General features: G+C 39.9%; 1 protein-coding gene and 1 long non-coding RNA gene across 3 annotated transcripts in view; one reads left to right on the top strand and one right to left on the bottom strand.

Annotated features, from left to right (window-relative positions):
- LOC123514104 (synaptogenesis protein syg-2-like) overlaps window positions 1-25577 on the bottom strand; it is a 382484-nt gene that overhangs the window by 37355 nt on the left and 319552 nt on the right. The window lies entirely within an intron of this gene.
- Window positions 23183-25577, top strand: part of LOC123514106 — a 208321-nt gene continuing 205926 nt past the window's right edge. The window contains exon 1 of the long non-coding RNA XR_006677521.1: window positions 23183-23219. This is a non-coding gene — a long non-coding RNA (uncharacterized LOC123514106). The remainder of the gene's footprint in view (window positions 23220-25577) is intronic.

The raw sequence follows: 25577 nt of genomic DNA, 5'->3' as shown, positions 1-25577 counted from the left end.
CATTTAATTGTCATTATGTTTCCACTCTTACTATTTATTTTACTAAAGTGGGGGGGGTTTATTGAGAACATAATGTTTTTGTTTTTATTTTATATTTTCACTAGTTTCTTTCATTTAATCAAGAAGTAATATACTAAAAGCCACAGATACCGTAGTGTTTAAAGCGAATTAATCAGTTACGACCCTTGTGTGTGTGTGTGTGTGTGTGTGTGTGTGTGTGTGTGTGTGTGTGTGTGTGTGTCTGTCTGTCTGTGTGTCTGTCTGTCTGTGTGTGTGTCTGTCTGTTCATCTGTCTGTCGGTTTGTGTTTATCTGTCTGTCTGTCTGTCTGTCTGCCTGTCGGTCTGTGTGTCTGTCTGTCGGGCGGTCAGCCGGTCGGAGTTTTAGAAGCCGTCTTTAATTCAACTTGAATATTCTTTATGAAGATATTTCAGAAATAAATCAAAGCAGTCTCTTTTTCCTCGCACTGATTGTTATTGATCTTGTACTTATGTTAGAACCATATCGATGCAGTAAATCCGTTTAGCTTTGTTTTTTTTTTCTATACTACAAACGTAAATCAGACGTGTCGAGAAGAAAAATAAACTTGTTCTAATACATTTCTACAATATACTCTCATGGCTCATAAAAGGTAATTAATATGTTAATGGTAACGATGATGCCGAGGCCTTGAGTGACGGCAGGTCTGGTCGTGACGAGACAGCAGCGCCTCGGAAATATGTAATGGAAGGAAGTTTGTTGTCGGGCTTAATTCAACACTGATTTTGTAATATGTGCAAGGATTAATATTTAATATCGCAATCGTGGTGATACATGTTACACACCATATTTTATTCAGAGTACAAATTCATCCCGACGGTATTCAAACTTTGAAATATGTATTTAATTTCGTTATATACACAGGGGAAGGTAAATGTCACCAGGTGAGGGACTCTGCACTCTCGATGCTTGCTTTTTTCTGTATATATATATTTTTTCCTGTCACTTACCAATTTTGTCCACACTTGTGCTGCCTTTGTACTGAAGTCACCATTTTTGTTATGCTTTGTGTCACCAATATAATTCAATTATAGTTAAAGTTTGCACTCTTGTTAGATTCAGAAAGAAAACTCGTTTTCCTTATAAAATTTGTACTTAATAGGCTAAACAAAGTATTTAATCTGAATTCTTATCACTTGGAAACACGTTTATATAGGAATCAGTGTAGGCTGGCCTATATCTTTATTACTTATTAAAGGTATGGCTGTCCACGTGCTCACTAACATATGCTATTAAACGTATTCAAGTATATCTCTCCAGGTCTCTCTCTCTCTCTCTCTCTCTCTCTCTCTCTCTCTCTCTCTCTCTCTCTCTCTCTCTCTCTCTCTCTCTCTCTCTCTCTCTCTCTCTCTCTCTCTCTCTCTCTCTCTCTCTCTCTCTCTCTCTCTCTATATATATATATATATATATATATATATATATATATATATATATATATATATATATATATATATATATATATATATATATATATATATATATATATATATATATATATATATATATATATATATATATATATTTATATATATAAAGTAAACCATATATGAAAATAAGTTCACTACATTTCTTCATTACTTGATATTACTTGGCCTTTATATCACATTAATAACTCTCCATCTATTTTCCTCAGTAATTCTTGCACTTGGTAAATGTCACAGATTAATGCTGGCGTTAAAGTGGTCTCTACAACAGAAGGTCGCTATGGAGGGAAAGAGAGCCAGAGCGAGAGCCGATGAATTGTTGCCGATAGAGCTGTGAACGCTTTGGTGTTTTTCTTTTTGGTGCAATGACATTGCTATCTCGTCAGTTATTACTTTTCGGCCCTTCATGAACTTTGTTGTCGTGATTACGGGTGAATAGTTTCCGTGAGTGGCCATGTGTTGTTGCACAGGTAACGTGGCGTGGCGTGGCGTGGCGTGGCGTGATGTGGCCTGTGTACAGGTAAATATTATCTTCATGAGTTGCTGCTCCTTCTGGCGTTAAGAGGGCAGATGAGGATTCCCTTTGTGTATCTCGGAGTGATGTGATGGTGGTACTTGTGTCGTATTAGAGAATAATACCGATCGCATATTAATGGATACATAGATATGTAAACACACACAGCTTTCAAGTTTGCTAGATGGACATGGGTATTATTGTAAACGTTATCTTTACATGGTGATCGTAACGTTTTTGTTGTTTTTATTGTTGTTGTTGCTTAGAATGTCCTTATGGTATCAATCAGCCTTATATCTTTTTAGGATGGGATGTTAGACGTGAGGAAATTCACTCTTTATATTTGCTTTCTATATAATGTTTTGTCGGCATTTTCAGAATCCTCCCAGTCGATCTTTGGCAGTCATGTGTGATCTTGTTATCATGCTAGACTTGGGGAGCTTAATTTCTCCTTCATTCTCTCTCTCTCTCTCTCTCTCTCTCTCTCTCTCTCTCTCTCTCTCTCTCTCTCTCTCTCTCTCTCTCTCTCTCTCCAGTATTTACTTTTTTTCTTTTGTTATACTATATATTATTTTTATGTAGTTTTCAAGTATTCCGTCTTACATTCCTGGATTGCTTCTGATATTTCATTTTTCTTCATCATCTTATTAACTTTTTGCCGAGTCCATACGAAGAGCCTGTTTTTTTTTTTTTTTATCGTTACGCCTTTGATCTGTGTCCCCCCGTAAAAAAAAGTGACCGATTTCTTTATTAAATTTTATCCTCTTATTTCATCCCTCTTTACTCGGTAGTTCCGTGTCTGCAGGCTTACTTATGAATTACCTTGCCTTGGCCGTGGAGTGCTCGCAGGAGTGGAATGAAATTGCAGGTAATATCATCCATGTTTTCCTCAATGATATTGCGCAGGTGGCATGGCTCGTGTACCGAGTGAAGTTTTGGTTTATTATTTTTCAAGGAAGGACTGTTATGAAATGTTGCTCCTGGCGATAAGAGAGTAGCGGTCTGTGTATTTCAGTGCTGTGTTCCTGATACTTGAGTCGTGTTAAAAGGTAATTACTTTTCAATCAAGTACTTATAATGTGACTCTACCTCAGAAGAGAGAGAGAAAAAAACAACAACATTTACTCATATATTTCCTTTTTACTCATTTTGTTTGACTTAAAAGAACGCTCACTACAAAAAAAAAAAATAAATAAAAAATAAAATATCAAAATGGAAGACTTTTCGATAACGAATGAATAATTAATATGATTTTTTTTTTTTACCAAGTTCCGTGTTTGTATAGAAATGAAAGAAACATGTGAAGTATCCGGAATGGTGACTTTTTTGCCTTATTGATCGTTTCACTGTTGACAATATTCCTTCCCATAATTATCTACACGCTTAATACACTTTTCTAGTTCCCTAAACAGATGTATAACTTAGAAGAGACAAAAAAAAAAAAATCATATTCTGAATCCATGTATGTCTTTGCAAATAATAGTACACACCCCTCTGAAAGTTAACAGCTAAAGGCAACCACATCAGCAGGATTATTAGTATCAACTCTTGTACAATGGGAATACTAGAAGTGCCTTTCATTTTCGTATCTGCTGTTATTGACATTGTTCTTAACCTTTCATATCCAGTTGTCCCTTCGTGTTTTTACTGATCGGGTGTACTTCCCATTGTCCGCCACTCTGGAGAACAACAACAAGGCAGTAGGCACGGTGCACATTTCGCTCCATCCCATATGCCATTGCCGAAGACGTGACAATAGAAAACGAGACGAAAGGATGATCTTTAGCAATTCAAAAAGAAAATGTGATGTAGTCAACTAATTAATTTGCCTTGTAACTTGCTCTCTCTCTCTCTCTCTCTCTCTCTCTCTCTCTCTCTCTCTCTCTCTCTCTCTCTCTCTCTCTCTCTAACACAACAGTCTTCATCCTCGTTTTCCGTCACCTCTTCACACTCTCTCCTACAGATGGAGGTAACGCTTCCACGCCAGCTCTTCCCATCTCACCTATATAGACCTACCACTTCACTCTAATTCCCCCATCCACGCCGCCTCCCGCCCTGCCAGCGCCCGCCAATCCCAGACGCGATCATTGTCAACACACAGAGTAAGACCGAGCGCCGATTTTGTGAAGGTATAAGCTAAAAAAGATGACGTAACTGAATGGAAATGGATTGTAGGGTTATACGCAAGGGAGAGGAGAGAGAGAGAGAGAGAGAGAGAGAGAGAGAGAGAGAGAGAGAGAGAGAGAGAGAGAGATTATAGGGCAGGTTTGGTGAGGGAATGGGTTCAAAAGCTAGAGTTAAAAGATATGAAACCTTTTCGTTGAACGCGTGATAAATCTTTAGGTCCGCTTCCCCTGATTGTTGTGCAGAAAACAAAGCTAGGGAACAAAAAAATAAAGAGAAAAAAAAAAACAATGGAAAAAGAGGCACGTTTTATTTTTGTTCTTTTTTTTGAAGTGCTGGTGCTCTTGTTTCACTGGAGGTGTGAAGCAAAAAGAGGCCAACGAAGTGACGGTGATTGTTGTAAAATTTTTGCCCACTGCTACTCGTATAAAAGAAAGGGATACTTCACGGTGTCAAAAAACCATGGGTGTGTGTGTGTGTGTGTGTGTGTGTGTGTGTGTGTGTGTGTGTGTGTGTGTGTGCGTTTCTGTTTGTATCTGTCTCTCTTTCTGTCTCTCTTTCTGTCTCTCTGTCTTTATCATTCTGTCTTTCTATCATTCTTCATTCTCTCTCTCTGTCTCGCTCCCTCTCTGTCTCTCTCTCTCTCTCTCTCTCTCTCTCTCTCTCTCTCTCTCTCTCTCTCTCTCTCTCTCTCTCTCTCTCTCTCTCTCTCTCTCTCTCTCTCTCTCTCTCTCTCTCTCTCTCTCTCTCTCTCTCTCTCTCTCTCTCTCTCTCTCTCTCTCTCTCTCTCTCTCTCTCTCTCTCTCTCTCTCTCTCTCTCTCTCTCTCTTCCTGTGATCCAATCAATCACAAACGTTTACTAATATTGAACTAGAATCGCTTGTTATCCAAAGCAGCGTACTGAGATGGGCAGAAAGCTGGCTGGCTGAACAACTATAAAGCAAAGAGTGGTAATAAAGGAGAAAATATCCAGGCGAACTAAGGTAACAAGCGATGTGTCAAAGGGATCAGACTTAGGAACTTACATCTTCCTTGTTTTTTTTTTTTTCCCACATGTAAACCAACATTGTTGAGGGTGTTACATATGTTGGTGATATAAAAAAAATATTTATAAAAACGAAGAAAAAAGAGAAAAAATCAGGAGACAAAATGAAAAAAAATAGTAAAAAGATAGAAAAGTGCCAGCTCACCTAACAGATTGGTCTTAACCCCTTTAGTACCGTGACACGCCTTCATATTTATTCTGGTTACTATTTGGCGATTTTATACAGCTTTTGAAACTCATGTGTGGATTAAAATAGTGAACATTCTGGACCGGTAACCTTCTGACCTCCATAGAACCTTGCTAGTATCAATGAAACCATCTAATCAAAAAAAAAAAAAAACCTCTTGGTAAAATTGCGTCCCACTACTGAGGGGGTCAAGCCAGGTATTCTTTTTCATAAGTCAGTTTTCCAGTTTTCCTTGGAGTGACAATTTCTGTTATTGAAGTTTGATGTTCTGTACATGTTAAATTCGGAATATTCAGTCTCGAGAAAAGCTATGGTGGCAATATCTGATCCACCACCATGCCGCCACCGCCTCCAGGCACCAATTAGTCTTACATTTCACACTGCAAAATGGCACACGGCATTCCTCCGCCGCTCCACTGTAAATACATGTTTGAGGGTTGGAGTTGATGACATCCAGTGCCGTCACGATATCCTGCGCCTTTCTCCAGGGACGCCTCCGTGCTGATTACCGTCATTATCCTGTGTAAACAAATACTACACGCCTGGAAATAGCAGCTCCAGTCTTTGCTCCTTTCCTTTCTCACACATTGTTCCCTCGTTCCTTGATATTCCAGAATCTTTCCTGTCTTCATGTCCATATTATACTGGTATACCCAACATCGCGTAGTTAATTTGTTTGGCGTCTCACAGATCGCCTCGTAACGTCCAATAGGTACGATGCTTAGCCTGACCTCGCACTCCTCTGTGTTGCATTGTGAGCGTCTCTCACCGGTGAAAGCTTAACGAAAAGAGACGCTGTAATGGACTCCGGGGATACTTTTATCGTGGCGTGGTGAAGGGAACATGATTTTCCTGGGTAATGCATAGCGGAGTGTTAAAAGAGAATAAGTCTCTTTCTCTCTCTCTCTCTCTCTCTCTCTCTCTCTCTCTCTCTCTCTCTCTCTCTCTCTCTCTCTCTCTCTCTCTCTCTCTCTCTCTCTCTCTCTCTCTCTCTCTCTCTCTCTCTCTCTCTCTCTCTCTCTCTCTCTCTCTCTCTCTTTCTCCAATACAAGATTTTATAGGGAGTGAGGACATAAGAAGGCATTTTTCTTTCTAATCTACTCATTCCACAACAATCTACCGTAATTCCAACACTGCTGTCGGCACCCTTTCCCTCCTCCTCCACCTGCTTCACACCCTACCACCAACACCACCACCACATCCTCCACTTCCTCCTCCTCCTCCTCTCACAGCGGTAGCGAGGTCAGGTCACCCCTCGTTGCTGTGGTTGATGGCCGCTTCACGCTTTGTACTACGGAGGACAGAGGGGAGGATCCACGTTTATCAGAGAGTAATGGCCCGTGTTTACACGACGAGGACGCTGGTTAAGGCTTGGATGAGGGGAGGGAGGGACAAGAAGCCAGAGAGAGAGAGAGAGAGAGAGAGAGAGAGAGAGAGAGAGAGAGGGAGACAAAGGGAGGGACAGAGAAAGAAAGAAGATAAGATGGATGGAAGAAACAATAATGACAGGCTAGGCAGGAGTGCAATATTCTCTCTCTCTCTCTCTCTCTCTCTCTCTCTCTCTCTCTCTCTCTCTCTCTCTCTCTCTCTCTCTCTCTCTCTCTGTGTGTGTGTGTGTGTGTGTGTGTGTGTGTGTGTGTGTGTGTGTGTGTGTGTGTGTGTGTGTGTGTGTGTGTGTGTGTGTGTGTGTGTGTATATATATATATATATATATATATATATATATATATATATATATATATATATATATATATATATATATATATATATATATATATATATATATATATATACTCGTATATATCTGGTTCGCCTTCAAGTTGTGTTTACTTTGTTTGAGCGTGGAATTATATTCCCTGTGATGTATTGTTTGGATGTTGCATTTTTATTACCGTGTTTAGTTCAGTGATTTTGCTATTAATTTTTCGGACTTGATTCGTACCTTGGTGTTATTTTTCGCTCTTTTCTGATGCTGCAAAAATCTAAATACCAGCGTTTCTTCCACAGTGTTTTATCTGCTCGTCTTTGTTACCTTTTTTTCTAGATCTCTTTTGTTAGGTATGTATATGCACACGCCCCATGTGTGTGTGTGTGTGTGTGTGTGTGTGTGTGTGTGTGTGTGTGTGTGTGAGAGTTATCATCTCTAGTTTCCTATTGTATTTCAGAAGCAAACAACAGATAGCAGTACCATTACTTTCATTAATCCTTTCTCTACACGACGACATCCACAGCAGGGAGTATTGTTTGACCCTCCCTCGCTTGTTGTTGGTGTGCTGTGTGTTGTCCATCAGGGGAGCGTTTCTTTGGTCCACCCTTACCTGGTGATCCAATGTTTTCAGCCTGTCCAGTGTCACCCCACTGTTCCCGTCCTATCCTGTCGTGACTGACCATACTTTGAGCTTCACTCCTTCCTGTCCTGACATGCCCTCCGATGTTCTGTCACTCACCACTCTTCACCTTCTCTCCCTAGTCCACCACTGCCTACAAGCTCAGACCAAGGGAGAAACAGAGGGAGTCTCCATAGTAACATTCAAAGTTGGAAGTTGTTTTAATTGTACAGGCATCCTTCGCTTTTATACAGTGTTTCCTTTGGTATTTGTGGTATAGATTTTTTGTTTTGTTCCATATGATATCCAATTTTTCAGTTTTTTTCTTGTATATGTGTATTGTATTAGAGTCTTGTAATTTAAACCACTATTTTTCTATTCACTTTTCTTTGAAGTAGATGCAAAGTACTCTGGATTAATTTTGAGTTCTTGCCGTGGCCATAGTGGTGTGAATTAAGGGTTAGTTCAATGCACGTCTCATGTTTAGAGTTCTGTTTCGGCATTCTAGTGTTGGATTCAAATTTAGTTTCATCTTTCAAGTGTCGTATCCTGTCATGGGATTCTAGTTAAGGATTGTAGTTTCGGGTTGCAGTTTGTTTATAGTTCATTGCTGTCGATTCTGTTTCATGGTTATACTTCAGAGGTTTCATTAAATTTCATGGCTCTGGTTCAGAATCATTTGGTTTACTTGTTGTGTACATTTCATCACAGTATAAAAGAAAATAAATTTAATGATGAGATAAAAAAAGAAAGGCAATATCTGAGTTTGAAGTAACAAAAAAAAAAATATAAGAGGATTGTCAGGACTGAAAACTGCGCATTATTATAGATGTTTTTCTTTTCGCAATTCTTCTGTTTCTTTCCTTCTACTGTTTTTTATATATGTTGAATCTGAAAAGCTAACTGTGTGAAAGAGGTATGTTAAATCACTAAAAATTTGGAAGAACTAGCGATAAAACACACAACTTTTAATGCAAGAAAACATTTTATATCTTATGTAAATTCACTGAACAAAAACATACTTTAGAAATTATTTTAGATAGATAGAGAGAGAGAGAGAGAGAGAGAGAGAGAGAGAGAGAGAGAGAGAGAGAGAGAGAGAGAGAGAGAGAGAGAGAGAGAGAGAGAGAGAGAGAGAGAGCGCAAGAGAGCAAGAGAGTGCACTAGACAGTTGTGTGAAAACGAATGAATCCACAAAACTTCATTGTCTTGACTTCCATGAAGATAAGACACAAATGAGTGATTTCCTATCTTCTCTCCTTTGTTTCTTTGTCCTCCTCCTCCTCCTCCTCCTCCTCCTCCTCCTCCTCCTTTTCTTCCTCCATCCAAAACCCACGAGGCAAAGCACGTTTTCCTTCAATAGAATTGTTAACATTTGGAATAAGCTTCCTTCAGAAATAGTTAACATTACTTCCATTGCGTCATTCAAAAACAAAATCGATAGATATTTAAAGAATAATCCCCAACAAGCTCCCTTCTTGTCCCAATGATTAAATATGGTATTAATATAACAATTATTTTGTGTAACTTCTCTTATGGATAGATATGTAGAGTTCACCGTAGGGGGAATAATAGAATCTCCTTTCATCCTTTCCTGTCAAAATTCCATATAAGTTTTTCCATAGTGCATGGTACTTTTCCAAACTATTTTCTATGCTACCCAAAGCTGGAGGGAGTGGTGGGTGGGGAGGAGCCTTCTCCTTTACTGTCCTGTCTTTCTTATCTGTAGCCGGTTAGAAGAAGTTACCAAACAACCTCGAAAAGAACCAAGATCTCTGTTGCTGTTTGGCTTTCCTTTGTATTCCTCCTCCTTGTCCTTGTCCTCCTCCTCCTTCTCCTCCTTCTCCTTCTTCTCCTTCTCCTTCTCCTTCTCCTTCTCCTCCTCCTCCTCCTCCTCCTCCTCCTCCTCCTCCTCCTCCTCCTCCTCCTCCTCCTCCTCCTCCTCCTCCTCCTCCTCCTCCTCCTCCTCCTCCTCCTCCTCCTCCTCCTCCTCCTCCTCCTCCTCCTCCTCCTCCTCCTCCTCCAGCCCTCCTTCTTCCCTCCCTCTCCTCATCCCCTCCACCTCCTCCTCCTCTTCTTCCTCCTCTTTTCCTCCTTCACTCCTCCTTCTCCTCCTCCTCCTCCTCCTCCTCCTCCTCCTCCTCCTCCTCCTCCTCCTCCTCCTCCTCCTCCTCCTCCTCCTCCTCCTCCTCCTCCTCCTCCTCCTCCTCCTCCTCCTCCTCCTCCTCCTCCTCCTCCTCCTCCTCCTCCTCCTCCTCCTCCAGCCCCTCCTTCTTCCCTCTCTCTCCTCCTCCTCCACCTCCACCTCCTCCTCCTCCTCCTCCTCCTCCTCCTCCTCCTCCTCCTCCTCCTCCTCCTCCACTTCTTTATCTGTTTCTGTTCTTTCCAAGCACTTGAAGCTTTTAAATGTTTCTTTTTTCGATTCCATAAATGCGTACGTCTCTCTCTCTCTCTCTCTCTCTCTCTCTCTCTCTCTCTCTCTCTCTCTCTCTCTCTCTCTCTCTCTCTCTCTCTCTCTCTCTCTCTCTCTCTCCATATCTTAACTCAATAAACGGTGCTGCCTTTCGGGTGCTCTTGGAATTAGTTCTTAATTTGCATGCAAACAAAGGAACCGTTTACCGAAAAGTGTTTGTTTGAGCATTTCGTTACCGCGGCGACACAGTTGAGGCCGTCCATTGGGAGCTGGTTGGCGCAGGAAGAGTATTCGCTATAGAGATTAAAATGAAATATGTGCAGGAATAAAGTTTTTTTTTTTCAAGTGCCGTTTTGAAAATATAGCGAGTTGAGTTTTTGAAAGCCGGTGATGTAAATTATTTTGTGGGTATTATGTTGCATTTGGTACTTTTATTTCTGTACATGGATGAAGGTGGAAAGGTAAGGTTGTTTACAAAGGATCCGTGAAAGAATTTAGTTTTTCAGCGATTTTTTTTTTTTCATCGTCATTTTACAGCTACTACTACTCTTTCTGGTCCTCCTCCTCCTTCTCCTCCACCTCCTCCTCCTTCTCCTCCTCCTCCTCCTTCCCATGTCGATTATTTTGTCTGAACGTCTTGCAAGCGCTGGAAAAATGTTCAGATTGTTGATTCACTGTTCAGATAACCAGTACACTTTTTTTCTACTTAATGGACGGAGTGATTGACTGGTTGACGGACTGACGGACTGACTGACCCCACTAACCTTTATCTGACAGGCATGCGGACAGATAACACGGACAGATACACACAATTGAAACAGTTTTATAGAAAAAAGGGAATACTGCACTTGCAAAGTCCTGAAGTAAGATAGATAAAAAAAAGAGATAAATGATGGAGATTAGCGTGAAAGTAACATTGCAGGAAAAATATTGAAATGACAAAATGTGTAAATAAAAAAAAAATGTGGTATTGTGAGTAACAAAAGGAATTTTTTTCATATTCATTGATATCTTTTCTTATTTTTCCATACACACACACACACACACACACACACACACACACACACACACACACACACACACACACACACACACACACACACACACACACACACACACACACACACACACACACACACACACACACACACACACACACACACACACACACATGATTTACAAAACATGAAACAGAGAGAGAGAGAGAGAGAGAGAGAGAGAGAGAGAGAGAGAGAGAGAGAGAGAGAGAGAGAGAGAGAGAGAGAGAGAGAGAGAGAGAGAGAGAGAGAGAGAGAGAGAAAGAGAGAGAGAGATGTTGTCATTGGCTAGGAGTCCAGAAGTAGGAGGCAACAAGACAGAAGTTAGGGAAGGGGAGGAGTGAGGTTAACAGGAAATGGTAGTAAATGGCTCTATATAAAAGCTCGCCGTTCGCTTTAAATATGGTCTGGTTTGCCACAAAACGGTTTTTAACTTAGGTTTCATTACCGTTGGATCGGCCTTCCTGGAGTAGGAACATGTTGCTGGTATGGGAACTAATTATATCTGCTGTTCCGTGAGTTTTTTTTTTTTTTAATTAACATCCTGGCAGGGTGGTGACCTTTGTTAAGAGAGAGAGAGAAAGAGAGAGAGAGAGAGAGAGAGAGAGAGAGAGAGAGAGAGAGAGAGAGAGAGAGAGAGAGAGAGAGAGAGAGAGAGATTTCAGTCTTGTTTTCCGTGTACCTGCACAAAAAAAAAAAAAAATACGTCTACGATTTTGATGATGAAGTGTTGGCGTGTGTGAGATGTTTGTCTAAAAAAAAAGGTAATATTGTTTGATGAAGTAGTTAGTTTATTTTGTGTAATATTCGTGTTATACTTGTAAATTCAGGATATAGATATATATACTTTTGCACTGTAATTTCTGATTATTGCCTTCATTTGCACTTCATTTATAAATCAGAGATAATATTGGAATTTTGTTCATGTTTTTGTACACATATATCGTCATAATCAAAGTCTATCTATGTGTAGTAAATGTGAATGCCTGTGTAATCTCATCTCTGTTGCCCCGCGTGTGTAGCTTTTACAGCGCACACTCTTACCTGTCCCGCTGCCTCTACATTTGACGCACGTACACCGGCTACCGCTGATGTGCACCGCCCCTCTCAATAAATTATGCGTGATTTAACGGCAGTAAAATATTTCACGCTAATAATGCCGTTTGAGCGTTCATGTGAATACTACATGACAGTAATGATAATAGAAATGCTGATAGTGATAACAGTGATGAGAAGGTAGTTTCTGACCATCCAGTTGTTCATTGCGTGTTCTGGAACTGTAATTAGAATGCAGTCGATAGGTAACAACTCTCACTGGGAAAGAGAATCGACTCCTCTTTGCAGCGCGCGAGGTGTTATCAGCTATAGAAGTTTTATATCACGATTTGTTACTTTTTATTGCGGTGGTGAGCGCGGCGGGGATGAGGTGTGGGGACTGTGCAGGAGGCCATTACGGGCGTGAAGGAACTGGTCAGGCTCTGGGCGAATGAGGGAACAACACCGCTACAATTGCCACCGTGCCATTTCCATACTAATGATACGTCAAATTGTGCCTATTATCATGCACCTCACAGATCACCTGTTTTATTTGTTTGTTTACTGTGATAGGCGTTTGTTTGCATACAGCTTTCGCCGTAGTTTATGACTTTTAATTGCCTGAATAGTGATCGATGTGTAGGGTTGTGCGTGACTAATGCCGCTTCTGACGCACCATCGCTGGCCACTCGGGGAGCTCATTAGCCATGACGCCGCCTCCCTAGAGTCCCCAAAGGCTCCAAAGGGCACAATATAACTTGATCTTTAACTGAATACACTCCGCTTGTTTTTTCAGCGTTTTTTGGTAGAATAAAAGCCTGCAGACAAAGGACTTACCACGCTGTGGTTTCTTCTATGCTGCGAGAAGAGTGCCAGTGGTTGAAGGTACTGAGGCGACGCTTTGTGGCTGTATTGTGTTGGTTGTGTATTTGTATTCAAGTAGATAATACTGGAACATATTCTGAAACACTTCTGCGTCGCATCTTCACTATTTTCAAAAGCCTCTAGTTGGAAAGACACGGGTTTTTAATGATGTTTCTGTAATTTTAGTGACATGATAAATTTTTTTTTCTGCATTATCAACGGGAAAAATACTCTTTAGAACTCAGCTCTTCGTCTCTGTAGTCCTTGAAAAATGGTCGCGATGAGGGAGGGAAGCGCCTCTAAATATGGTGGTCAATGCTACCAATATCCGCAACTCAGAACTCTTCTACTATCACCAATATTGTCTACACAAGTATCTTTCTTTTTACCACCTGTGACTATCATCACCACGACTCTCTTCAGCTTTACCACCACCACCAGCGTCACTTTCACCATCGTCATATATGAAGTACTATTGTATTACTCTGATGTTTACTACTGGTTTCTCTACCGTCATTACTATCACCTTTTCAGTATCACCAGCACCACCACCATCATCATCATAATCATCACCAGTGTCTCGTATTGATGTCGTCACCACGACGTTAACAACCACCACCTTTAACATCTTCACCACCGCCTCCAACACCACCATAAACATCAACGCTCCCGTGGCTGTTACTACTGCTAATGCTGCTACTATTGCTGTTACTGTTCCTGCTGCATGTAGCTAATTTGCCTAAAAATGCACTTTCGCTGAAATTACACGCGCTTTTACAGTACAAAGGAAGATTTCGATAGTTTTTTTTTTGGGGGGGCATAGTGATGAAACATTTTAAAATGAAACAAACTCCACACGCTATTTCGACTCTTTTTTTCCCGGTTTATTCCGTTTATGAATTGTATGACAGTATAAATGACTCGGTCAGCGGCATACACATTAATTTCCCGGCTACAGATTAATCTTGATTCATCATATTTCTAGTAATGTAATAATTTCACTGTAATTAATGCAAGTCAGAAATATAATATGGCCCATATTTTCACACTGAGCTACTGGACGCACATGGGCCGCGGCGTGACAGGTGACAAGATTACAGCACAGCGCGCCGTAACTCTCCCGTGACAGTCGCGATAACGGACGGCAAGAGCATGGCACTACTCTGTTACTCTGCACCTCCGCACCTCCGTCCCTCCTGTGTTTCTATCCGCCAGTGAAAAAAAGGAAAAAGAGAAAAATACCATATGTATTACTTTCGTTATGTATATTCCTGCATTACACTCCACTGCATTTAACAAACATGGAATAAAAAAATAACATACAAAGTGCGCTCGTGAAAATTCAGAGCTCTTGTTCATTTTGTGCCAAACAACTGAGTCGCACCATGCAATATTTTTTTTCCTTTTTGAGGCGGGCCAGGTGAGGGCCATTTCATAAAAAGGTAAAAAAATGTAGGGGTATCCTGAGGCACACGAGTAATAGACAATCCCGCTGAAACAAACTGCAGATGGCGCAAAAAAACGAAGGTAAAAACACATGAAGTTACTGTACGTATTTTCATGTTTAAAGCATTTTACAAGTATGTTGTCGAGGTTAGGGTCCATATGAGAGAGAGAGAGAGAGAGAGAGAGAGAGAGAGAGAGAGAGAGAGAGAGAGAGAGAGAGAGAGAGAGAGAGAGAGAGAGAGTAGGAGGGAGGGAGAGACAGATAGACAGAACCACAGGCAAACGGACTGGCAGAGACTGCCAGACTGACTTGTACAGGGGGGGGGGAGTGGGAAGTGTGGCGGTGTGAAATAAAAGAATAAACTGGCGGAGGGTTTAGGAGGAGAGAGAAGAGAAACAGAAGGAAGGAGTATCGTTATATATGTAGTGTAACAGAACAGCAGTGGAGAGATTAGGAAATAGAAAGATAGAATATAGATTGATAGGTAGAGAGAGAAAAAACATGTTTTTTTTACTGAAAAACAAAACAAATAAAATAAAATAAGACATGAAAATAAAAAAATAATATATATATATATATATATATATATATATATATATATATATATATATATATATATATATATATATATATATATATATATATATATATATATATATATATATATATATATATATATATATATATATATATATATATATATATATATATATATATATATATATATATATATATATATATATATATATTTTTTTTTTTTTTTTTAGGTAGGGAAAAGGGCCAGCCAAGGGCAAAAAAAAAGAAAGTTAGAAAAAGGCCCAATTGAGCGCTGGCTCTCTAAAGAGTTCAAAAAGTGCCAAAACCGTCAGCCAGAATTAGGGGAGCAAACGCCTCGATACCTCCCTCTTAAAAGAAGACAAGTTGTAGCAATTCGGAAATACAGATGCAGGGAGGGAGTTCCAGAGTTTACCAGTGAAAGGGATGAATGATTGAGCGTACTGGTTAACTCTTGCATTAAGGAGTTGGACAGAATAGGGATGAGAGGAAGAAGAAAGCCTTGTGCAGCGTGGCCGCAGGAGGAGGGGACGCATGCAGTTAGCAAGATCAGTAGAACAGTTACCATGAAAATAGCGATAAAATATAGAAAGGGATGCAACATTTCGGCGGTGAGAAAGAGACTGAAGACAGTTAGTCAGAGGAGGGGAGTTGATGAGACGAAGAGCTTTCGATTCCACCCTATCAAGCAAAGCTGTGTGACTGGAACCCCCAAACATGCGAAGAGTACTCCATACAGGGACGGATAAGGCCCTTATACAGAGTAAGCAGTTGGAGGGGCGAGAAAAACTGTCGGAGACGCCTCAGAACACCTAATTTCATAGAAGCTGTTTTAGCAAGAGATGAGATGTGAAGTTTCCAGTTAAGATTATGAGCAAAGGACAGACCGAGGATATTCATTGTGGAAGAGGGAGACAGTTGAGTGTCATTGAAGAAGAGGGGATAGTTGTCTTGTATATATATATATATATATATATATATATATATATATATATATATATATATATATATATATATATATATATATATATATATATATATACAAGTGATTTCCCTAGCGCGGGTAATATGTACCGTAGAAGTGCCGCGTTAGGGAAAATCGTGTTAGGAAAGCATAAAATAATAATGGTTTCCTATGGAGAAAATTCCAACTGGTACCAGAGCCTCCAATATTTGAAGTTCCTCTACCAAAAAACTTACTTTGCGGTACTCAGAGAGAATAGCTAGACATACTAGTTAAGGATTTATACCAACATGATACTACTGTATAGTAACATCAATTTTAGTGAAACATTCTGTAACTTCTTACAACACTTTAGATGTACAACATTTTGATAAAAAAAAAATTGTAAAAACACATAGACACACACACACTGACACTTATCACTCAGAGTCTGAATCGTCTAGATTATCATCACTTTGAAAGCCTTCCAAACTCACGGACACATCATCATCATCCTCAATCACTGCAATGATGTCATCGATTATCTTCTCTGAAACAAGGGAAGAACTCAACGCAACGAGGGCAGGGTGAGGAATAACGAACGCAGGTGGTGGTGGGAGTGTGCGTGGGTGTGGAGTGCGCATCAGTGCTGCGCGTTAGGGAAGCAGAAACGCGTTAAGGGCTATAATGGGTTTTTTATATTATGCCGCGTTAGGGAAAACCACTTTAGGAATACCCGCGTTAGGGATATATATATATATATATATATATATATATATATATATATATATATATATATATATATATATATATATATATATATATATATAAGAATGATGTAAAAGAAATAAGATTCATAAGGAAAATGAAAATTTTATGCAGTGCGATGACTGTTTGACAGTAAAATTGTTTCTCTGTTTTGTTTGTGGGATTATAGACGCACGTGTTCCACTTTTGAAAGTCTTGATAAAATACTCTCGTTAGTCTTGTTCTTGTAGAATTCATTGAATATTTGGAATAGGTTTTATTATGTTGATGTAAACCACCACCACCACCACCACCACTACCACCACCACCACCAGTATTACCGGCCAGTACCACCACCACCACCTAAATACAAAACAATACTTACTTTTCCCGACAATGACAACATTACAACACAACTTCAAAACAAGCGAACTTGGTAACTCTGGCACTCATTGATGCACTGGAGCACTGATTGAGCTCAAGTTTTCTCAGTTTTTCATTTCATAAGAAAACTGAGTTGATATCCATTTCACAACATTGATTACCTGTACCTTACTGAATACCGACGCATACGTGCAAACCATCCAGTATGCTGCTGAGAGCTAAAGATTATGCCAAGAATACATACCTAACTTGCTGACGGGACGGAAATGGCACTGGTATTTGTTTGGCCTTATTTTTAAGTCGTTGATTGTTCTAGAAATTTTATTTTATTTTTTTTTCTCTCTCTCTCTCTCTCTTTCTCTCTCTCTCTCTCTCTCTCTCTCTCTCTCTCTCTCTCTCTCTCTCTCTCTCTCTCTCTCTCTCTCTCTCTCTCTCTCTCTCTCTCTCTCTCTCTCTCTCTCTCTCTCTCTCTCTCTCTCTCTCTCTCTCTCTCTCTCTCTCTCTCTCTCTCTCTCTCTCTCTCTCTCTCTCTCTCTCTCTCTCTCTCTCTCTCTCTCTCTCTCTCTCTCTCTCTCTCTCTCTCTCTCTCTCTCTCTCTCTCTCTCTCTCTCTCTCTCTCTCTCTCTCTCTCTCTCTCTCTCTCTCTCTCTGACCTGGTATGGATGCGTTTCTCGTTTCTTATTTGTCGGTGAAGTTTAGGAAAGTCGTTGTTTGTGAGTAAGAGTTCTCGGTTCAGTGTGTTGGGAGGCAGTGGATCAGGTGCGGGAGAGGGCAGAGGGATGCAAGTCTTGGGGGAAATAGCAAGTCAGTCCACCTTCCAATTCTCTTACTGCTTTGTTTTTGTTCCCCGTTTTCTGTCAAAGGTTCATGCGTTTGCAGATATGTATGTATTTTCTAGATTTTAAGAGAGATAGATAGAGAGAGAGAGAGAGAGAGAGAGAGAGAGAGAGAGAGAGAGAGATCGTTTTCTTTTGTTTGTTTCTTCTGTGAGCCGTAAATGTACATCGGAAGGGACTTTTCAATATGCATGAAGTTTTGCACTCACGCATTTTATATGTTTTCTTTCCCTCGTGGCCTTTCATTTTTATTTTTCTTCTGGGCATTACTTTCTAATTCTCTTCTGGCGAGGCTGGATCCTTAAGAAATTTTGCTACACTAGAAGAATTTTGTACTTTTTTTGTCTTTCTTTTCCCTCAGTTTGCAATTAAGGCTTTGTGTTCTTGTCTTCGATTCTATTTTTACTTAAATATTTAACATTTCATTCTGTTTTTTATTTCTGGAATACTATTGTACTTTTATATCTGTCTGTCTCTCATTCATCAGTCTATTTGTCTATGTGAATATATTTGTATGTGTCTGATATGACGCCTACACAAAAACTCTTAAAGGAATGGCTACCACGAAAAAAAATCTACCGGAAGAACTTTACCACTACCTCTTTATTGCATTTTCTCATCAGTTAATGCAATACCAATTTTCTTGTCACTGATTTCGAATACTACGACTCCTCTTCTTTTCATATCACTAGAGGTCGTCCTTTTGCACCCACTTTGTTGTTAATAGTCATGTATATACTCTCTCTTGGTCGCTTTAATTTCTGCTGTTCTTTTATTATCTTTTCAATTGTGATGGACTTTATCCTCTCTTGAAACCTTTATTATGTCTTTTTCACTTTATATTATTTTTTAGTCCTTTCTTTCATAGATTTAGCCAGATGACTACTATAATCTCTCGCTTGTTTTTTTTTTCTTATTCTTTCTAATATGCCTATCTATTTCCATGTAAGTAATACTCTTTTTTAAACCTTTACTCAGTCGTTACATTTTCCAATTTATCATATTCTCTTTAGTTCTTTGCTTTAGATTCTGCCTGATGACTAGTACACTTTTTTAGTCATCTGGTATCCTTTCTACATGTAACTACCCTATCAATTTCGATGCACGTAATTCTCTCTCCAAACCTTTACTCTGTCCTTGTATTCTTTCACGGTATCATATTTTCTTCAGTTCTTTTGGTCCATGGATCCTGCCAGATGACTAGAAACCTCCACACTGTAATCATTATGCGTGTAGCTCAGTGGTGCCAGTGTTGACGGGGAAATGACACGTCAGGAAACATTTAAACTGGCAAGTGTTGTATACAGATTGATTTGAACGAGTGTTTTATGCAAATTTCAATTGTAGCGTACCAGCATTTGTTATTAATTTATTGCTATTGCTTTTAATGTTTTTTTTTTTTGTTGTTGCTGATTACTATTATTATTATTGTTATTATTATTATTATTATTATTATTATTATTATTATTATTATTATTATTATTATTATTATTATTATCAACAACACCACCATAATCATCGTTGTTATCATTGTCGTTGTCATTCTTGTTGCTTCTGGCCTTGCTGTTACTACTATTATTACTTTTACTTCTACCTCTGCTAATTCTGCTGCTGCTACCAGTAATGAAAATGTATATGAATTATGATGATGATAATCATACTGATAATACTACTACTACTACTACTACTACTACTACTACTACTACTACTACTACTACTACTACTACTAGTACTACTACTACTACTACTACTACTTGTACCACCACCACCACTACCGCAAGCAGCAGCAATAGTGTCAAGATATATTTTTGCATACATGGTAACCAGCCGGGCCGGTCTCCCTGCTGTGTGAAAGATCTATTTTGCTGCCCGTAAATTTCGGTTCATTCGTATTCCGTCGCTGCAGAAGAGCAAACCACAGGGGGCAGCTTCGATGGGCCAGCCGGGACATCCATCACTCTTGCCTCACCTTTCCTTGATCCCCTCGCCTCTCCTCCTTGTTTGATCCCATCCCATACCTTACTGTGCTTAATCCTTGTCCTGATGAAATCTTATATTTATTCAATCCCAATTAATCTTAAAGGTGTTTTAATGCTGCACATGTTTGGTTATGTATCTATTTATTTCGATTTTAGACCCGTATTGATCCGATAACTATGTCAAAATTGTTACTACTATGTGTTTTACATGTTTCAGTACTTCACATATTCAGTCATATTCTTGTTTTAATATTGGCCTCTCTCTCAAACAATAACTGTTCAGTACTGCACTTATTTCAATTCTACATGTGTTTCGATCATTTACTCTTGAATTTATCTTCTTCGTTAATGTTCCTTATTCAATTCTACACTGCATTCTACTCTTTCCCTGCTCTCTTTGCGCCTCGTCTTATCACTTGCATTCACACTGCTCCTCCTTTCTTAATACTGGTCGGGAGCACTCTGGGCGATCTTTAACTGCAGGAATTTTTGCCTCCTTACTTTTAAGGGTAAATTAGAAATAGTAATGAGGTTTAGTATCGTGAATGGACAGCCTGATATGCTTTCCTTCGTACACACTTCGTCGGCTTTAGGTAATGATGAGACTAGATGTAAGCGTGCTGGAAACTCTCAATTGCTCTCTTTTAGGAATTGGAACAAATTGCGAGTAAAATTCTAAGCCGTATCATTTGATTTCTTTTTTTCATTTGTGTTCAAATTCCATTAACATAATCCCTGATTATGCAGTTATATTTTTCCTTTGAGTTATGTCTTTCTCCATTTTCTTTTTGAGTGTATCAGTATCAAAGAACAATTCGTCATCTAAAGTTCTACCATCTTCACTATAATTTATCTCTCGGCATCTTTACTATCCTCCCTCTATCAATGTTCCATCAGCCTTGCAGATCTCCATGCGTTCCGGTAATCGCCCATTGCTCTTCATTTCCATCCTAACCTCTCCGTCGCTCATGGCTTGGTTCGTCTATAGCTACTAGAGCGCTCCTGGCTCTCACCTTCCACGTGAGTGCTCTACATACACAGTGAAAAGCAAGTATATTACAAGTTTAATAATGACTGTTGTGATAGTAGCACTTAAGGATCAAAATAAGTATACGTACACACCGATACAATAATTGTTATGCAATATTTTTTTTCCGTACATACTGCCATCAGTCAATAATGAATTAGATCGTCTTAAACTGCTTGATAGCGGTTTAACCATCTTTTTGTGTGTTTGTTTTAAAAGGAAGCCATTTTAGTAGTGGAATATTTAGTGATTAAGATATGTTAATAGTTAAAAAAAAGTAAAAATCTATATTTTCAACATCCAGCAACTCAAGATATTGCACAACTCGTGTCCAAAGGCCTGTCTGTAGCGAACTGTTTTATTTATTTATTTATTTTTTGTAACAGGACATTTAATATATATGATTTTATTTTTCGTGTTACCTGAGACTATGACTTCAGAATATATATAATTATCTTCTCTGAGTTATATATATTTTTCTGATCAATTCATTCCATCCTTCCCAACCTGACACTATCAGGCCATCGGTATCAAAGACCTGGACTTCATTCTTCCTCCTCCGTTCACTTCCCTCTTCCTCTCCTTTTTCGTTCTCGGTGTACTGCATGTCACTCTTCTGACTTTTTGCCTTTCCTTTTAACCTTTTCTCGAGGCTTCCGAAACTACTACTATACTACGTTCTCGTCTTTGATAAACCTACATTCTTTGTTTTTTTTATGTTTTCTTACCTCAACTTATCCACTTAGTCGGTCTATTTCTTTTTCTTCCTCCTCCTCCTCCTCCTCCTCCTCCTCCTCCTCCTCCTCCTCCTCCTCCTCCTCCTCCTCCTCCTCTTCCTCCTTCTCCTCCTTGTCTGAATAGCGAGATACGACGATAATCTTACCGCCTTACGTTTTTAAGATTCTTTGGAGCGTTAAGGAGAGACGAACCCTTTTTCCACCTTTGTCATGGAAAATAGAGCCATCATATTTTTTCCCTCCGCTCGTGAAAGTCATTTCAATAAATCTGGCACCATAGAAATCGTCCTCTTTTTTCTCTATCGTCAGTGTATATTCTTATTTATAATATGGTGTTGACTTTTTTCTCTCACTGTTTATTGGCGATTCGCTGGCTTTTATTCACTCTTTGGAACCTTTCACTTTCTCTCTCTCTCTCTCTCTCTCTCTCTCTCTCTCTCTCTCTCTCTCTCTCTCTCTCTCTCTCTCTCTCTCTCTCTCTCTCTCTCTCTCTCTCTCTCTCTCTCTCTCTCTCTCTCTCTCCTTCACCCAATTCGTCAGACTGCAGCAGCGGGTGGCAGAGAAATCCTCCTCTGTCCCCCTCCTCTTGGCCCCTCTCCTACTCTCCCGTTACCCGCGTCGTGAGTCACACAGACTGAGCGACACCGTTTCGTTTTGATGGAGGACAATTTGCATGTTGAATGGCCCGTCGGTAGATCCTGGCGTGGCGCTGCACTTGGTTAATTGTTGACGGAGCTCCGGTTTTGATTGCCGGTCCAGGTGTGTGTGTGTGTGTGTGTGTGTGTGTGTGTGTGTGTAAATTGTGTGTAAATTGATTGCTTAGGTGTTTAAGTAGCTGTGTGTGTGTGTGTGTGTGTGTGTGTGTGTGTGTGTGTGTGTGTGTGTGTGTGTGTGTGTGTGTGTGTGTGTGTGTGTGTGTGTGTGTGTGTGTGTGTGTGTGTGTGTGTGTGTGTGTGTGTGTGTGTGTAAATTAATTGCTTAGGTGTTTAAGTGTGTGTGTGTGTGTGTGTGTGTGTGTGTGTGTGTGTGTGTGTGTGTGTGTGTGTGTGTGTGTGTGTGTGTGTGTGTGTGTGTGTGTGCGCTCGTCTATCTAGATTACCATGTGTGTCTGTAAATGTGTGTGTGTGTGTGTGTGTGTGTGTGTGTGTGTGTGTGTGTGTGTGTGTGTGTGTGTGTGTGTGTGTGTGTGTGTGTGTGTGTGTGTGTGTGTGTGTGTGTGTGTGTGTGTGTGTGTGTGTGTGTGTGTGTGTGTGTAAATTGATTGCTTGTGTGTGTATATATATATATATATATATATATATATATATATATATATATATATATATATATATATATATATATATATATATATATATATATATATATATATATATATATGACATGATTGTAATAATGCATTGCCATGGTAGATATAGAGTTCACTTTACAGTATTGGTCACATTTAGTCAATATTCCGAATTTTGTTCCAAATATAAACACGAATTTAAATTTTCTTTTCAGTATGAATCCCTGGTTTCAACATGAGTGGCAGTGGCAGACTCGTTGATTTGCCGACAGTAAGTACAGTATTGCCCTTCAAACTTTTGCGTTATTTTCGTAATCACAGTAATGACTGTAGTCTCAGGGCAAGTGATGTCCTGGAGCAGCTGGCCTTTGTCTCGGTTTTGAAATGTCATAAGTGGACATGGATTTTTTCGTTGTATTGTTCTTGTTTTAGTGAAGTAATGAAACGCGGCTGGGCGAGTGCGTAGATTTTCAGTATTGTGATAAATGTTTTAGAACGATGCTTTCGGTGCAGAGTGTGGTGGAACAGTCCCTCTCTTTTTAAGTTTTATCATATGCACCCACTAGAGAGAGAGAGAGAGAGAGAGAGAGAGAGAGAGAGAGAGAGAGAGAGAGAGAGAGAGAGAGAGAGAGAAAGGAAAGGAAAGCAGCAACAGCAATCACTTTCAATTTTCTTCTTCCATCGCCTTACTATGTGTCATAAATTCTCTCATTCATGTTTCGAGGTTCAAGTGTATTTTTAGCTGTTCCTCCCACTAACTTTTAGGTGTTTTGGTAATCCTCTTTTCCTGTAGCTTTTGTCCTGCTTGCGTTACGTCTTACCCAGTTGCTTAGTGACACCACGTAATAGCGCTACGGAGTGTTTAAGTTTGTGAGTCTCTAGCAGCTTGGTTATGAGAGTGGTACGGGTTTAGTGAGGTGATGAAAAAAAAGCCATTAAGTTCTGTGTTTATCATTGGAATGGTTGTCTTCCTCGTCTTAGTGCTTTAATGGTAGTGGTGGTCGTCTTACTGCGATTAGTCCGTGAGTGGTCGTTGTGTTAATGGTGGTAATGGCGTAGTTGCAGTCGTGGGGGAGACGGCAGTGAGTCTGCAAAGTTTTATTTTTATTTGGAATATGGTAGTGGCAGCAGAATATTGCAGCGGTGGTCAGTAAAAGGTGCGGGAATGCTAATAGTGCTGGAGATTATGTGGCTGTAAGGTTGATCGTGGTGGTGGTGGTAATGGTGTTTATAGCGGATGGTGGTGATTGCGCTGGTGATTGCGGTGGCCATCACTGGATAGTAAATAGTGGTGGGTTCTGGTTTCTCTACTGTTGATGTTTTCCTGCTTTTAATGCGGGACGTTTTAGGTTCTCTAGTTGTGGCCCTCATTCCCGGTAAAAAAAAAAAAATAGATCTCGGTGTTTTTATATTTGACATGCTAGCGTGATGAAATACTATAGTGATTGTTACCTTGAATTTATATTTCTAGGGTGTTAGCCACGGTGTTAAAGGTGATGGTTTCTCTTATGGTGTGTGGCTGGCGATGGGGCGTTTCTAATACTGACATTGTAGTTACCGCTGGGATTTGCAATGTCCTTCGGTGATCGGAGTGTTGTGTGTAGCATAGTGGCTTGTATATTTAGTGTTATATTATGTATTGTGTTGTTCATAGTGTTGTATAGTACTGAGTATTAATGAATGATTTGTAGGCGGTTCCATTGTTGATCTGGTGTTGTGTATTGTGTGTTTGTAGTCCTCTGTAAAACCTGTGATACTGCGGCCGGTGTTGTGGCGTCTGTGTGGTGTTTTTAGTCAATTTAAAGGTATCTGATATTGTGTGTAGTGTTCTGTGGTGGTTTGGTGAGTGGTGCGTGGTATGGTGGCGAGACTGTGAAGTGTTGTGTATGGCGGTGTTTTAAAGAAATTGTGAAGTGTGGTGTGCGGTGTTTGGTGTTGTATTTGGTGCTCTTTAAAGGTTTGGTGAGTGGTGCTTGGTATTGTGGCTAGAGTGTGAAGTGTGGTGCGTGGTGTGTGGTATTATGGCTTAAGTGTGAAGTGTGATTTGTGGTATTGTGTCGAAAGTGGTGGTGCTGTGCCCCGTGCCGTACAGTGCCTCACCTCCTCGTCGCTGCGAGCCACATTAACCCAGGCGTTTGGGCGGCGACTGTCTGGCGACATTATGACATTTTAGCATATAAACGACTCGGCTCGGGAAAGCCTTTACACACACACACACACACACACACACACACACACACACACACACACACACACACACACACACACACACACACACACACACACACACACACACGTACACGAACACACGTGAATACATACAGAGAGAGAGAGAGAGAGAGAGAGAGAGAGAGAGAGAGAGAGAGAGAGAGAGAGAGAGAGAGAGAGAGAGAGAGAGAGAGAGAGAGAGAGAGTCATAACTGTTTGAAAGGAAATGCAATGCCACAACGGTTTAGTGAGTAGTGCAATTGATCAAAGTTGGCATGACCTTGGTGTTTTGACCGCTACAATAACTCTGATGTTTATTGTCAAAAGAAATACATAACAATTTTATTCACTACTCTCAAATAATACCAGAATTTTTTGTTATATGAATGATAATTAAGCTTGGGACATTTTTCATACCTGT

The sequence above is a fragment of the Portunus trituberculatus genome, chromosome 37 (genome assembly GCF_017591435.1).
Source record: "Portunus trituberculatus isolate SZX2019 chromosome 37, ASM1759143v1, whole genome shotgun sequence".
Classification (NCBI taxonomy): domain Eukaryota; kingdom Metazoa; phylum Arthropoda; class Malacostraca; order Decapoda; family Portunidae; genus Portunus; species Portunus trituberculatus.
Note: the sequence above shows the minus strand (reverse complement) of the source record. Positions and strands in the feature narration are given on the sequence as shown.